Source organism: Salmo salar, chromosome 08 (assembly GCF_965601325.2).
Source record: "Salmo salar chromosome 08, fSalSal1, whole genome shotgun sequence".
NCBI classification, from domain to species: domain Eukaryota; kingdom Metazoa; phylum Chordata; class Actinopteri; order Salmoniformes; family Salmonidae; genus Salmo; species Salmo salar.
In genome coordinates this window covers 16,750,033-16,765,275 of record NC_138298.1, presented here as the reverse complement: position 1 = coordinate 16,765,275, position 15,243 = coordinate 16,750,033, and positions in this window count along the sequence as shown.

Genomic DNA, 15,243 nt, shown 5'->3' with positions numbered 1-15,243 from the left:
TCACACTCAAATAGCCTCCATCATGGAGGCGCTACCGAATGCAGCCGTGGCAGAGATCTGTAAAATCGTAGAGGAAGACTATGTAATGTTACGTTTAGAAATAAATCAAAGTCCGAAAGAAAAAAGGGTATTTCGGAGAAAACTACAGCTATTTAGTTGAGGCTGATTTACTGCATTTCCTATTATTTACTAAATGAAAACATGGCAAATGGGGGTGGTGTGAGCATGCGGGTCTGGGCAGAGGAGATGTAGTCTTTGTGTGCGTCTGTCTGTAAGTTGTTGTTCGTATGTGTATGTTTGGTGTTTAAAAAACGGGGGACGAAAAAATATATAAACAGTATCAAGAAGTTGTTGGGAAGTGTTCAATGAGGTCTGGAGGGCCGGACTGAATTTAAAAAAATATTTCCTTGCTGTCAAAATTAGCAAACAATCATCCTCTATCCATCGTTTTTGGATGCAACCTGACTATCTTTAATTTCGGTGATTATTAACAAGCTGGACAGTCATGAAACTATGAATGTGGGACCATTATCATTTCTATACAGTTTTTTTGTTTTAGTAATTGTAAAGTATATTGAGTTTGTACTTCTTTTTTTATTACTCAAACCACCCATGGGCGGATTGGCCGGGTTTGCCACCCCTGCTTTACTTCCTTGCCAATTCTAGTCAGTGTCCAAACTGCCAATAGTGTACAATATAGCGTTGAGCATTGACAATACCTAACTTAACCACCTATTTTCCACCAATCGCTCTCTCAGGTGAAGGACACCTCACTGGAGGCTACAGGAGCTTTGTGAAGCCAGCGGGACACAATACATGGAGAGATGACCAACCAATCACTATTTTTTGTTCAAATAATTTTTATTGAACACACAAGAATGGTGTATAGGTATAAAAGACAAGTATACAAATCTTATCTAAACATAAAAGAGCAGATACGAACAACAAGACCCAGAGTTCTGGGTACAAAACAAATATTACAAAACAAGACATACAGAACAAGGACAGGTAGAAAGAATGAGGGTAGATGTTACCCCCCCACTTATTCCCCCCCTTTATTCCCCCCTATTCCCCTCCCGACTGCTCGGGTGGTGGGGCCAGCACATGCTGCCCAAAGGTAGATTAAAATATTACAATTGAGAGTGCGTTAAAAAGTACAAATTCACAGCGCCGACTGGTCCAATTAAGAAAGGAAAGGCTGCCAGATTTGATCAAATGTTGCTAATTTATTGTTCAGAATATATCTAATTCTTTCTAAGTGTACAGTGTTTGCCAATTCGCTGAGCCATAATTTTTTAGACGGCGCTTCCCTCCTTTTCCAAAACAACAAGATTAATTTTTTTGGCCGAAATGAGACTGTAAGAGATTAGTTGTTTTGGAGGGTTGGTTAATCCGTTTAGGGAATCAGACACTCCCAGGATTATCAGAAGCGGGTCTGGGTCTATTGAAGTCTCCAGAACTTCAGAGAGGATCCTAAAAATTCCACACCAATAACCATACAAGCTAGAGCATAGGGCAAAGCAGTGGAGTAGTGTACCCTGCTCAGCCTGACATTTATCACACATAGGGGATGTATCAGGAAATATCCCATGCAGTTTAGCTTTGGAATAGTGTAATCTGTGTAATACCTTGAATTGTATGAGACGATGTCTGGAGTTAATGGAGCAGGTGTGGATATACTCCAAGCTATCTTCCCAGTCTGCCACCGAAATGTCAGTCCCTAGTTCTTCCTCCCATTTTGCCTTAATGGCATCAGTAGAAGGTGTGCTAACAGATTGAAAAGCGTCATATATACGAGATATCAGTTTGTCTGAGGTGGGGCATATTTTTATGCATCCGTCAAACATGGAAGGTTTAGCATTCCCAAATGTTGGGAGGTGTTTTCTAACATAGTCTCTAATTTGTAGGTATCTGAAAAAGTTACTTCTGGGAAGATTATAAGTTTCCCTCAGCAACTCAAAGGAAGCAAAGGTCCCTTCTATATATAAATCCCCTATGGTACTTATCTCCAACTCTCCCCATCGCTCAAAGGTGTTATCAAGGTTAGAGGGGGCAAAGGAGGGATTCCTGGCAACAGGGAGCATGAATGATATTGGTCTAAGCTCAAAGTGGACTTTAATTTGCTTCCAGATTCGGACTATGCTATGTATAATAGGATTGTTACAATAAAGTGACATCTCCAGATTGACAGGCGACATCACAGCACCAATAGAGAAGGGGTGACACTCCTCGCGCTCCTTACTAAGCCAGCTGGATGACGGAGGTGCGTCATGTAACGTAACAGCGCAGAGGTTAGCGGCCCAATAGTAAAATATAACATTTGGGAGAGACAATCCTCCTTCCATCTTGGATTTACAGAGGTGTTTTTTTTACCTATCCTGTGTGTTTTATAATCCCAGATGAAAGGATTGATAATTGAGTCCAGTTGTTTATGAAAGGATTTAGGAATGAATACTGGGATGTTCTGAAATAGGTAGAGCAGTTGTGGGAGGAAGACCATTTTAATGGCATTAATTCTTCTAAGCAGAGAAATTGGGAGAGTTCTCCAAAATTGTATGTTTGCCTTGAGTTTTTGCATCAGAGAGGGGAAATTCTCTTTAAATAGTAAGGAGTATTGTTTGGTAACTACAATTCCTAGGTAGGTACATTTTTCTGAAGATAACTCGGAAGATGTTCTAGCCAGGAGGTATTTTGCAACCGTATGGGCATTAATTCACTCTTGTTCCAATTTATTCTGTATCCCGAGAAGGTACCAATCAAATTAATCACATCAAGAATAGCTGGAATACTAGCTTGGGGTTCTGTTACATAGAGGAGAATGTCATCTGCGTATAGGGAAATCTTATTTAGAGTATCTTTAGTATTATAGCCGTATATTGCTGCATGAGATCTGATCGCCTGAGCGAAGGGTTCAATAATTAGGGCAAAGAGCATAGGCGACAGCGCACAACCCTGCCTTGTCCCTCTGTGAAGGTTAAATCGGGGCTACAATGATTGGTTAGTGAGTATTCTTGCACAGGGTTTCCTATATAAAAGCTGGATCCAATTTATGAACCCATCTCCAATATTACATTTCTGTAGGACCTTGAATAGATAGGACCACTCAACTTGGTCAAAGGCCTTTTCGGCGTCAAGAGATATTACGGCAAGGTCCACGTTAGGTAACCTCTGAGAATACATAATGTTGAAGAGGCGCCTGAGATTGAAGAATGAGTTTCTGTTAGGGATAAAGCCGGTCTGGTCCGAATGGATCAATTTGCCAATTAAAGTGCTAAGCCTGTTTGCCAGAGTTTTTGCTAAAATCTTTTGGTCTGTATTAAGGAGGGATATTGGTCTGTATGACCCTACGTCTTCCGGATCTTTACCCTTCTTATGTATAACTGTAATGAACGCCTCATCCAAAGTAGATGGGAGAGCTCCATCCTCATTGGCCTGAACCAACATTTTGTGCAGGTAGGGAGAGAGCATGTTGCTGAATGTTTTATAGAATTCACCAGGGTATCCATCTGGGCCCGGGGTCTTGCCACTCTTTAGAGATTTAATTGTTTCTCTAATTTCTTCAAGAGATATTTCCATATTCAGGAAGTTAGAATCTTCCTGGTTCAGGGCAGGAAGATTACAGTCCTCCAAAAAGTTTTGCATAATTAAGGGGTTAGGATCCGCTTTAGATGTATATAGAGTCTCATAAAACTGACGGAATCTGTCATTGATGTCTTTGGGGGAAGAGAGTAATTCCCCAGATGCAGATTTAACTTTGTGAATAATTCGGTCACTCACATTTTTGTTGATGTTGTCTGGCGAGTAATTTGTGTGGTTTGTCACCAAACTCAAAATATTTTTGCTTGGCATATAGAAAAGATTTAGCAATTTTAGCTGAGAGAATCTGATTATATTCTAATTTTAAAGAGGTAATTTTTTTATGTTTCTCCATAGATGGATGGCTAGCATTCTCCCTATCCAGTAAGTGAATTTGTCCCTCCAGTTCTACCAATTTTCCTCCGTTTTGCCTACTCCTGGCAGTCTGAAAGGAGATGATACAGCCTCTCAAATAAGCCTTCAGTGTTTTCCACAATAATGCTGGGGAAGTCTCTGTGTTGTCGTTGGTATCAAAGAAAAATGTAATTTGGTCTTTAAGATGTTCACAGAATGTTGGTTCTGTGAGGAGCTGAGGATTCAACCTCCAGACCCTCTCTTTTGGTACGATGTCACCCAATCTCAGGGAGAAGGTGAGTGGACTGTGGTCAGAGATTATAATATCATGATACCTCATATTACAGGTATAGGGGAGTAGTTTAGCATCAACCAAAAAGTAGTCAATTCAAGTATAAACATTGTGAACATGAGAGTAAAAGGATTATTTCCTACCCGTAGGGTTAGAGATCCTCCATATATCAAATAAGTTCGAATTTTTTATGTAGGTATTCAAGAATTCGCTTGAATAGGAGGTAGGGGTTCGCCGGGTAGAGAATCTATCCAAATATTGGTCTAGTACACAGTTAAGGTCCACTCCAATGACCAGGTTAGTATGGGAGATATCTGGAATCAGGGCAAGGACTCTTTTGAAAAAAGAGGGGTTATCAATGTTTGGCCCATAGATATTTAGTAGAGTTACAGAAGTAGAGTGGATCTCTCCTATTACGATCACATAACGACCCTCTTTATCCGCAGTAGTGGTTTTAAGTAGAAAGGGAGTTCCTTTCCGTACCAGAATTGCTGTGCCTCTCGTTTTGGCAGAGAAGTTAGAGTGATACACTTGCCCCACCCACCTACATTTAAGTCTGCTATGAGAATTGTTTTTCAGATGGGTTTCAGATGAGAGTGCTTTCAAGTGGGCTAGGACTTTGCCTCTCTTAATTGGTTTAAACCCTTGACATTCCAGGAAGTGAATGTAAGCCCCGCCCTCCTCATTTGTAGTTCCTATTACATTTTACATTTACGTCATTTAGCAGACGCTCTTATCCAGAGCGACTTACAAATTGGTGCATTCACCTTATGATATCCAGTGGAACAATCACTTTACAATAGTACATCTATATCTTTTGGGGGGGAGGGGAGGGGGGTTAGAAGGATTACTTAATCCTATCCCAGGTATCCTTTAAAGAGGTGGGGTTTCAGGTGTCTCCGGAAGGTGGTGATTGACTCCGCTGTCCTGGCGTCGTGAGGGAGCTTGTTCCACCATTGGGGTGCCAGAGCAGCGAACAGTTTTGACTGGGCTGAGCGGGAACTGTGCTTCCGCAGAGGTAGGGAGGCGAGCAGGCCAGAGGTGGATGAACGCAGTGCCCTTCTTTGGGTGTAGGGACTGATCAGAGCCTGAAGGTACGGAGGTGCTGTTCCCCTCACAGCTCCGTAGGCAAGCACCATGGTCTTGTAGCAGATGCGAGCTTCAACTGGAAGCCAGTGGAGTGTGCGGAGGAGCGGGGTGACGTGAGAGAACTTGGGAAGGTTGAACACCAGACGGGCTGCGGCGTTCTGGATGAGTTGTAGGGGTTTAATGGCACAGGCAGGGAGCCCCGCCAACAGCGAGTTGCAGTAATCCAGACGGGAGATGACAAGTGCCTGGATTAGGACCTGCGCCGCTTCCTGTGTGAGGCAGGGTCGTACTCTGCGAATGTTGTAGAGCATGAACCTACAGGATCGGGTCACCGCCTTGATGTTAGCGGAGAACGACAGGGTGTTGTCCAGGGTCACGCCAAGGCTCTTAGCACTCTGGGAGGAGGACACAATGGAGTTGTCAACCGTGATGGCGAGATCATGGAACGGGCAGTCCTTCCCCGGGAGGAAGAGCAGCTCCGTCTTGCCGAGGTTCAGCTTGAGGTGGTGATCCGTCATCCACACTGATATGTCTGCCAGACATGCAGAGATGCGATTCGTCACCTGGTTATCAGAAGGGGGAAAGGAGAAGATTAATTGTGTGTCGTCTGCGTAGCAATGATAGGAGAGACCATGTGAGAATATGACAGACCCAAGTGACTTGGTGTATAGCGAGAATAGGAGAGGGCCTAGAACTGAGCCCTGGGGGGCACCAGTGGTGAGAGCACGTGGTGCGGAGACGGATTCTCGCCACGCCACCTGGTAGGAGCGACCTGTCAGGTAGTACGCAATCCAAGAGTGAGCCGTGCCGGAGATGCCCAACTCGGAGAGGGTGGAGAGGAGGATCTGATGGTTCACAGTATCAAAGGCAGCAGATAGGTCTAGAAGGATGAGAGCAGAGGAGAGAGAGTTAGCTTTAGCAGTGCGGAGAGCCTCCGTGACACAGAGAAGAGCAGTCTCAGTTGAATGACCAGTCTTGAAACCTGACTGATTTGGATCAAGAAGGTCATTCTGAGAGAGGTAGCAAGAGAGCTGGCCAAGGACGGCACGCTCAAGAGTTTTGGAGAGAAAAGAAAGAAGGGATACTGGTCTGTAGTTGTTGACATCGGAGGGATCGAGTGTAGGTTTTTTGAGAAGGGGTGCAACTCTCGCTCTCTTGAAGACGGAAGGGACGTAGCCAGCGGTCAAGGATGAGTTGATGAGCGAGGTGAGGTAAGGGAGAAGGTTTCCGGAAATGGTCTGGAGAAGAGAGGAGGGGATAGGGTCAAGCGGGCAGGTTGTTGGACGGCCGGCCGTCACAAGTTGCAAGATTTCATCTGGAGAGAGAGGGGAGAAAGAGGTCAAAGCATAGGGTAGGGTAATGTGAGCAGGACCAGCGGTGTCGTTTGACTTAACAAACGAGGATCGGATGTCGTCGACCTTCTTTTCAAAATGGTTGACAAAGACATCCGCAGAGAGGGAGGAGAGGGGGGAGGGGGAGGTGGCAAAGAGCTTTCTAGGGTTAGAGGCAGATGCTTGGAATTTAGAGTGGTAGAAAGTGGCTTTAGCAGCAGAAACAGAGGAAGAAAATGTGGAGAGGAGGGAGTGAAAAGATGCCAGGTCCGCAGGGAGGCTAGTTTTCCTCCATTTCCGCTCGGCTGCCCGGAGCCCTGTTCTGTGAGCTCGCAATGAGTCGTCAAGCCACGGAGCAGGAGAAGAGGGCCGAGCCGGTCGGGAGGATAGGGGACATAGAGAGTCAAAGGATGCAGAAAGGGAGGAGAGGAGGCAGAATCAGGAGATTGGTTGGAGAAGGATTGAGCAGAGGGAAGAGATGATAGGATGGAAGAGGAGAGAGTAGCAGGAGAGAGAGAGCGAAGGTTGCGACCGCGCAGTACCATCTGAGTAGGTGGTGGAACTATGGTGGAACTATAGCATATGTAGCACCTACACCCGAGCAGTATCCAACCAATCCCCCCCCCCCCTGCAAGCACCTTTACTCTCCACCCTGTTCCCCTACATTTACCCCCCCATTTACCCCCCCCCCCCAAAAAAAGCACGGCGCGACCTCGAACAAGAGGTAGAACTAAAATAAAATCCCAACTATACGTTCACCTCTCTATCCTAGAACTTCTACTAACATATGAACTGAGGAGGCTCCCGCGAATAAAGTGTTCAATTAGCATCTAATAAACCTAAACAGAATAAGTTGCAATTTAAACATATTGCGCACTTAACCGTCATCTTGGGTCAATCCCTGAGATAAGCAAGATATAGCATCACAAGATTATATTGCTAAGCAATGCTGGTCTAAACATAAACCATCAGCAACCGACAGACAGCAGTACATTTACATATTGTGGGTTAGGAGATCGGAACAAGGATTTAGCTAAATTAAACGTACCCCCCAATCAATTTTTTTTTTAAATAAATGACACACACACACACACACACACATACATACATACATACACACACAAAAAAATATATATAAGAATATATATTTTTTAAATATATACAGATACATACACACACACACACACATATATACATACATACGCATATATACACAAACACACATACACATCTACATACACAAACATTCATACCCCAGAGTAATAATCTACACTAATTTATAATATACAGATACATAATACTAAAATGCTAAGAGAAAATAATAAGAAAGTACAAATAATAATTATATGTACGCACACCTACACAATCACCACAGAGGGCTGGTGGATATTCCCGGATAAACTTCTCTGCGTCCAAAACCGAGGAGAGCCAAATCTCACCGGAAAGCGGGGTAATTCTTAGTCTTGCAGGGAAGAGCAAGGCTGGGCGAAGATGGAGTTTATAGAGTTTGGTCATGACATCTCTGTAGCCGGCGCGGTGCTTTGCCACATCGGGCGCATAATCCTCATAGACACGGAAGGGGTGCCCTATATGTAACAGGTTGCCCCTCATTCGAGCCTCGCGCAGGATAAGATCCTTGGTCTTGAAACTGTGACAGCAGATGATTACTGGGCGAGGACGTTGGCCCGGTCCAGGCACTGGGACAAGGGCGCGATTTTCACGGTCCAGCTGGGGATCCGAAGCCAAAACATCCGATCCCATTGCATCCTTCAATAGCTTGGCGAAGAAGTCGGTGGGGCGGGAGCCCGCCTCCAGCCCCTCTGCCAGACCAACAACGCGAAGGTTATGACGTCTGGATCGGCCCTCCAGGTCGACCACGTTCACAGAAAGCCTCTGCACACTATCCTGCAATGACGTGCATAGCTTCTCTAACTCGTCGATCCTACCAGCGTTGAATTCAGAAGCTTTCTCAAGGTCCACAATACTCTGGCCCTGCGAAGCGACCGTTCAAATGGTGCTCTCGATTTTGGTGTCCAGTTAAGATCCTCAGCTATAGCAACACGTAGTTCTCCCAAAGCCCGGGTAAGTTCTGTAAGTGTCACGTTGTTACCTGTGCCTTCCGCCATGTCTGTCTCGTTGTTTGGCGGGGAGTAGGCCTCCGATGTGGATTTATTGTCCTTTGGTCGCTTACTACTCGGCATTTTCACATAGAAAGTTACAATATTGTATTAGAAAGAAACGTTTGTTGTAAAAAAGTGCCATAAAGTAGGTTAAGTTAGATTATTTCGCCAAAAAGTTGCAGGAGCCTCTCACACACAGCCACTCCAACATGCTAGCTCCGTCCCTTCCAACCAATCACTATTGATGAGGGGAGTGGACCCTCAACCCAGCAGGTTATAGTGAGTGATAGAGGTTAGTGTAATAGTATTACATCAAAATGGCCAGTTTATTTCAGAAAGGCTACCCTCAGCTATTCACTTGCTTACATCTTCATTTATCTGCCATAGGGGAGCTTGTGAGACTTTGTTATCCAGTTCAACTCATGCACTGATAATAACCTCCTCTCTTCTTGTGTCAGTCTGCAGAGGCTGCAGGTCCTGGGGTCAAGCAGGAGAGGTCTGAAGGAGAGGAGGACCTACGGCACAGCAGAGACATCCAGACTGGATTGGCTGGAGCGCCCCCTGTAGCCACGGAGGACCCCACCACCACCCCAGTGCAGCCCAGGACCCGACACAGCATCACGGAGGTCAGTGGAACGCCGAATGCCACCCTCAAGTCAGAGACAGACAGAGACTTTAACGGTGCTGGAGCAACTGGGCTGTCCTCCTGCTCCCCGCTCAAAGTATTTACTTCACGGTAACCTGAGCCCGAGGACGGTTCTGTCCCATCTGGACTCAGGTGACGCGTTCAAGATTGTCCTGTTCATACGCTACAGAGACAGAGATGATACCTGGTGACATGCCTGTGGGCGTAGTGTTAGGGTTGAACTGGCTATTTGTATGCATAACTTATATAATATACCAGGGAAGCTATGCTACAATATTAAGTATATAAACTACGGGTAAATTAACTGTTGAAGACAAGAAGAACTACAACCGGCAACAGGAAGTGTGTCACGACGCTGGGATCAGCCTGCACGCCGACGACAGGAGGAGCAAGTTCCACGCTCCTCCTCCCTCTGACAGGCCAGCATTGAGCGGGAACTATCTCTGTCAGAGTATAAAAGAGAGAACAATAGAATGTGACGCCTTCTTCTCTGTTTGCCCTGCGAGGTAAAACAGCGAGACCGTATATATACGAACCACACATATACCACACACGTGTTTGCATTAATTAAAGTACAGCTAAATCAGAAGTTACTATGTGCTGACTATTTTGTTCTGTTACCAGAAACGAACTGTCGCAACATTAACAGTAGATACACAGACTAATCCAATTGGAGCGGACTGGAACCAGTACAGCAGTAGTGGATACTCTGAAGGGCGCCTAGATAAGAATGAGGACGGTCTCAGGGATTGCGACCCAGTGTCCACGTCGATGGCACCTTCCGATTCACATGGCCGCGTCCTTTTTGATCAGGTATTGAACTCAAACAACAGGGCTAGAGCCCAGGCTCAGGGAGGGAGAGCCATGTCAGGCAATAGTAAAGAGAAACGGTTCCTCTGCATGTTCTGTAACAAAGGCTTCAGCTGCCCCCAGAAGGCAGCGATCCACCAGAGGGTCCATACAGGGGAGAAACCCTTCAGCTGCACCCAGTGTCACATGCGCTTCACCCAGGCTGGCACCCTGAAGAGGCACCAGAGGGTCCACACAGGAGAGAAAGGTCTTCTGACATTTAGATCAAACCTTAAAGACAGATGTGCATTTTCATTGTCAACATAAAATATTTACAGATGCATTTGGAATAACGAGAGTTACAGATTTCAGTGTTGAATATTCCTGGGTAGATTATTGAATCCAGGCATTGTGTGATGTATAAGGCACATGTCTGTTACATATTGTGTTTGTACTATATGGTGTTCACCAATGCCTATTTCATTGCTTCCATTCAACTACAGAATTTTTTTCACGGCACTTTTAATGAGAAAAATAATGCCGTTTATCAAGTTCATGCAGATTTTTTGTTGAGGTGTGTGGTTTTCATATGGTGTATTTAACTTGTTTTTGTTTAATAAACACAAAATGGGACTTTTCATTCTAAGACTTTCATTGAGACTCTCTTTAGTATACATCACTGATCTCACCCTATTCTACATACACACCCGACACACACTAACAAACACCTGCTGTACATTGTTTACTCAGGTTTGTCTGATGACTTTTGACCTATCATAGCTGACTCATATTTACCCACAATATCATATTTATGTCCACCAGGATGGGTTTAATGATGATAGGTGTAGCCCTTTCCACTCACAGCCCGTCATCCCATATACTGATTGAAAATGGCTGATTTTTTTCCCATTGATACGCGCCTAAATTAGAACGCAGTGGATGTACAGTAACATGCTATACATGACGTCAGGGCTCAGGTTCTCCGCTTCCCATCACTGTATGGGTTTTGACTGACAGCCGTTATAAATTTGAGCACCGTGCGAGACAAGATGCCCCCATCCCTCCCGCTAATTGGGCTACTTTTGCACATTTGTCATCTGAGTGAGGCAAATGTAAATCCAGAAGAGTCAATGCGTTCTGGAAGATGAGACGTTGAGGATTATAACTACCACTGATGTCATACGAGCAAACCACACACCTGTGAGTTCAAATGTGCACTTCACATTTCCATATTTGAAAACGTAATTTACAGTATCAACGTTTGTGATCGCTATGTTTGATCCACAGTTACAAGATGACATGTGTTAAACCCTGGGTTGTCCTGAACACAACGAGCCTGTGTTTGTCGTACTGTGAAGAACATTAGCCGCGGAACACGCACTTGAATACACTCATGACTCCATTCTATGTGCACCAAAATTACAGTCTGTCTGAAGTCCCTTTTGAAAGCCTACCACTGTATTAGCTAGTCATGTTGACAATAGAATAAACTGTCAAATGATGCCCACCTGACCCAGATTGCGATTTATAATGGAACGTTTTTGGATTGCGTAAACAACAGTAATTGTGTGATGGTGGGGACGCGGGGCTGTTACAAACAACAAAAAACGACAAGTGTGCTTGCTTCAGTACCTCAATGGCAAAATGCTGAGAAAAGTACAGTAAATGTCAAATGGAATTAGGTCAGGGCCTGTATCCACAAAGCCTCTCAGAGTAGGAGTGCTGATCTAGGATCAGTTTAGTCTTTTAAATCATAATTACAAAGACTATATAGACAGGTGGGAACCTGAGACTCTTTGTGGATACGGGCCCAGGTCTTGATTCATTTTGTCTTAAGTGTGGGACTATTCCTTTCAATTATCACTAGGGCTGTTGCGGTGACCGTATTACCACCACACCGGGGATCATGAGGGCGGTCAAATTCCACGTGACCGTTTAGTCACGGTAATTAGGCTTCTCCAAGCTCTGATGCTGGTCAATAGTAGCCTACCAAACTTGCTAACTGCCTGGTACTCAGCACTCTATTGTCCCTCTAATCACTCTGGCATCAATGAAAATGTATTCAAAAATCTAATCAAACACTTCATGAGAGCCCATGAGCTCATGTTGCGCAACATTTCTATAGGCTATGCAATTGCGGGAGAAAAGACAAGGATCCCATCAGCTTTCTATAGGCTAGGCCACTATATTTATTTCTCAACTTTCCTAATATTAACCACATTGCTTATATTTACAACAGGAGTATAGCCTACATGGCTAGCATGAAAATAAACCACGTGGAAAAGCGTCCTCCATTTGCTACTTAAGTGCATAGATGACATGTATTTTTCCCGCTGCCCCTGTTTTGATACAGGTGCATGATAATGGTCCATTCTAAATCAAAACGGATTTCACCCATATATTATTTAGTATATGTAAAGATAAAATTAAATCAAGAATAGTCTGATGAGTGACAATATTAGCCTATCACTTGTGAATGATGCCCAGCATAAGAAACAATGCCTTTTTTTGCGACCTTTTTCGAATCATAGTCGCACACCTCATGTAGCCTAGGCCATAGGTCTATATGTTCTAATACGGTTTGTATCACAACTAAAGTGGCCAAATAACTTCTTCAAATTAAGCACATTAATCCGCTTTACAAGGGGTTTAGAACTTAACTTGCATACATAAGCAATGCGAGAGTTTCAAGTTTGGGGACGATAATTTTCACCATAAAAATGCACTTTTATAATAAAAGCATTACATGCATAATTGCATTTGCGGTCACCTTTGATAACGGTGTTTTCCGCTAATGGAACATTCACGCTTACAGCCTACGACCATGTGCACGTTGCAGCACTTATAATGTGAAGAAATAACCTAATAGTTTATCAACATTTTAAGCTAAACGTTCTGATCTGTTGCGTCAGCCACATTGCGTAAAAAAGGTGTTTTGATGCTAGTGGTTGTATTAATTTGGGATCTATCGCATCCCACAACTGTCCCAGACTATGTTTGGAATATTTATTTCTCACACAGAATAGAATAAGTCGACTTTTGTACTATGGGGGATAGTAGATTGACAAAGGCTAGTGCTTTTGCTGTTCGTTAGGCCTACTCATCTTGTTGGCTGACAAAAAGTAAATGTGGACAGTTCTTCCAATATCTTCAATATGCACCTCGGAATTGGATTAGGATTCACCCAGTTGCGTCCCCGATGTGTCGGTCTTCACTTGTAGCCTGTGAGAAAGACCCGATCACGTGATGGAGCATGCAGCACTCAGGGAGAAGGGCACAACGGCCACTGGCCACAAAAGGCAAGGATTTTTTGAGGGGGCACTACGGCCACACAAAATGGATGCCACATGAAATTCTAGGCATTATCAAGTGGTTGTCAAATTGTGAATGAGTGACTGATGTAGTGTGTACAGCCTGTGCAAAGAACGTTTGTATAACAACTAAAGTTACATTAATAACTCTAAATTAAGCATATAGGAATACCTATTTCTTTGTTAACCGCTCAACACAGAATAGTGCAAATCGTTTGGAGAAAATATCCTTTCTATTTTATTCAGCTTTGTTCAATTGTATTCTTCATACTATAAAATAATGCCATGGAATTCTAAGTAAATCTTGTCTGCTAAATGAACTAGTGTAGCCCACAGCCATTTGGCATATCCAGATCAGGACCTAACATAAGGACATGCTATTCTGTTCTTCTGAAATAGACTACATTTTCTTCATATCATGTTTCTTTAGACCAGTCTAAAATAAATAATGGATTTATTGTGACGGTGTAGGCTTTATTACATGGATTTATTAGACTTTTTAAAATGTAGATGTTCCAAAGGTCTGCATCAGTGGCTTGTGTGTAAGCCAGGAGATGCTAAATGTGTTTATGTTAATTAACGTCAATTACCGTGAGACTGACAGTTATGTGCTTGACAATCACCGGCTGACGAAATTTCGTCACCACCACAGCCCTAATCAAGTAATCAAATCAACTAAGACATTTACATAGTATTCATAGCAATCCCTCATTGCCCAATCAGAAGATGCTCCATAGCAGGGTGCTCATATCAGATTTCTTGATCCAACATCCTCTCACTCTGTATCTCTTACAGTCAGTAGACATGGAGGATGGGAAGCCTGATCTGCTGCTGGTCAAAGAGGAGACAATAGAAGACGAACCAGAGAGCATTGAGCTGCTGAGTGGACTAAAGATGGGGGAGCAAGTTAAGGGAGAAATACATATATCCTACATACAGTAATAGATCTTCAATGGGAATAGTGATGCACCTGGCTATTATTTTTTCTTCATTCATGAGTTTGAAATCAACAAAACCTACAGTGCCTTCAGAAAGTATTCAACTACACCCATTGACTTTTTCCAAATGTTGTTGTGTTACAACCCAAATTTAAAATTGACTAAATTTACAGATTTTTGTCACTGATCTACACACAATACCCCATAATATACACTACCATTCAAAAGTTTGGGGTCACTTAGAAATGTCCTTGTTATTGAAAGAAAAGCACATTTTTGTCCATTAAAATAACATCAAATTGATCTGAAATACAGTGTAGACATTGTTAATGTTGTAAATTACTATTGTAGCTGGAAACGGCAGATTTTTTTATGGAATATCTACATAGGCCCATTATCAGCAACCATCACTCCTGTGTTCCAATGGCACGTTGTGTTAGCTAATCCAAGTTGATCATTTTAAAAGGCTAATTGATTATTGGAAAACTCTTTTGCAATACAAGTTTCAGAAGAAAGGTCTTTGTTTCTGGCCAATTTGAGCCTGTATTTCGAACCCATAAATGCTGATGCTCCAGATACTCAACTAGTCAAAAGAAGGCCAGTTTTATTGCTTCTTTAAATCAGGACAACAGTTTTCAGCTGTGCTAACATAATTGCAAAAGGGTTTTCTAATGATAATTTCAATTATGCTAACATAATTGCAAAAGGGTTTTCTAATGATCAATTAGCCTTTTAAAATGATAAACTTGGATTAGCTAACAACGTGCCATTGGAACACAGGAGTGATGGTTGCTAAT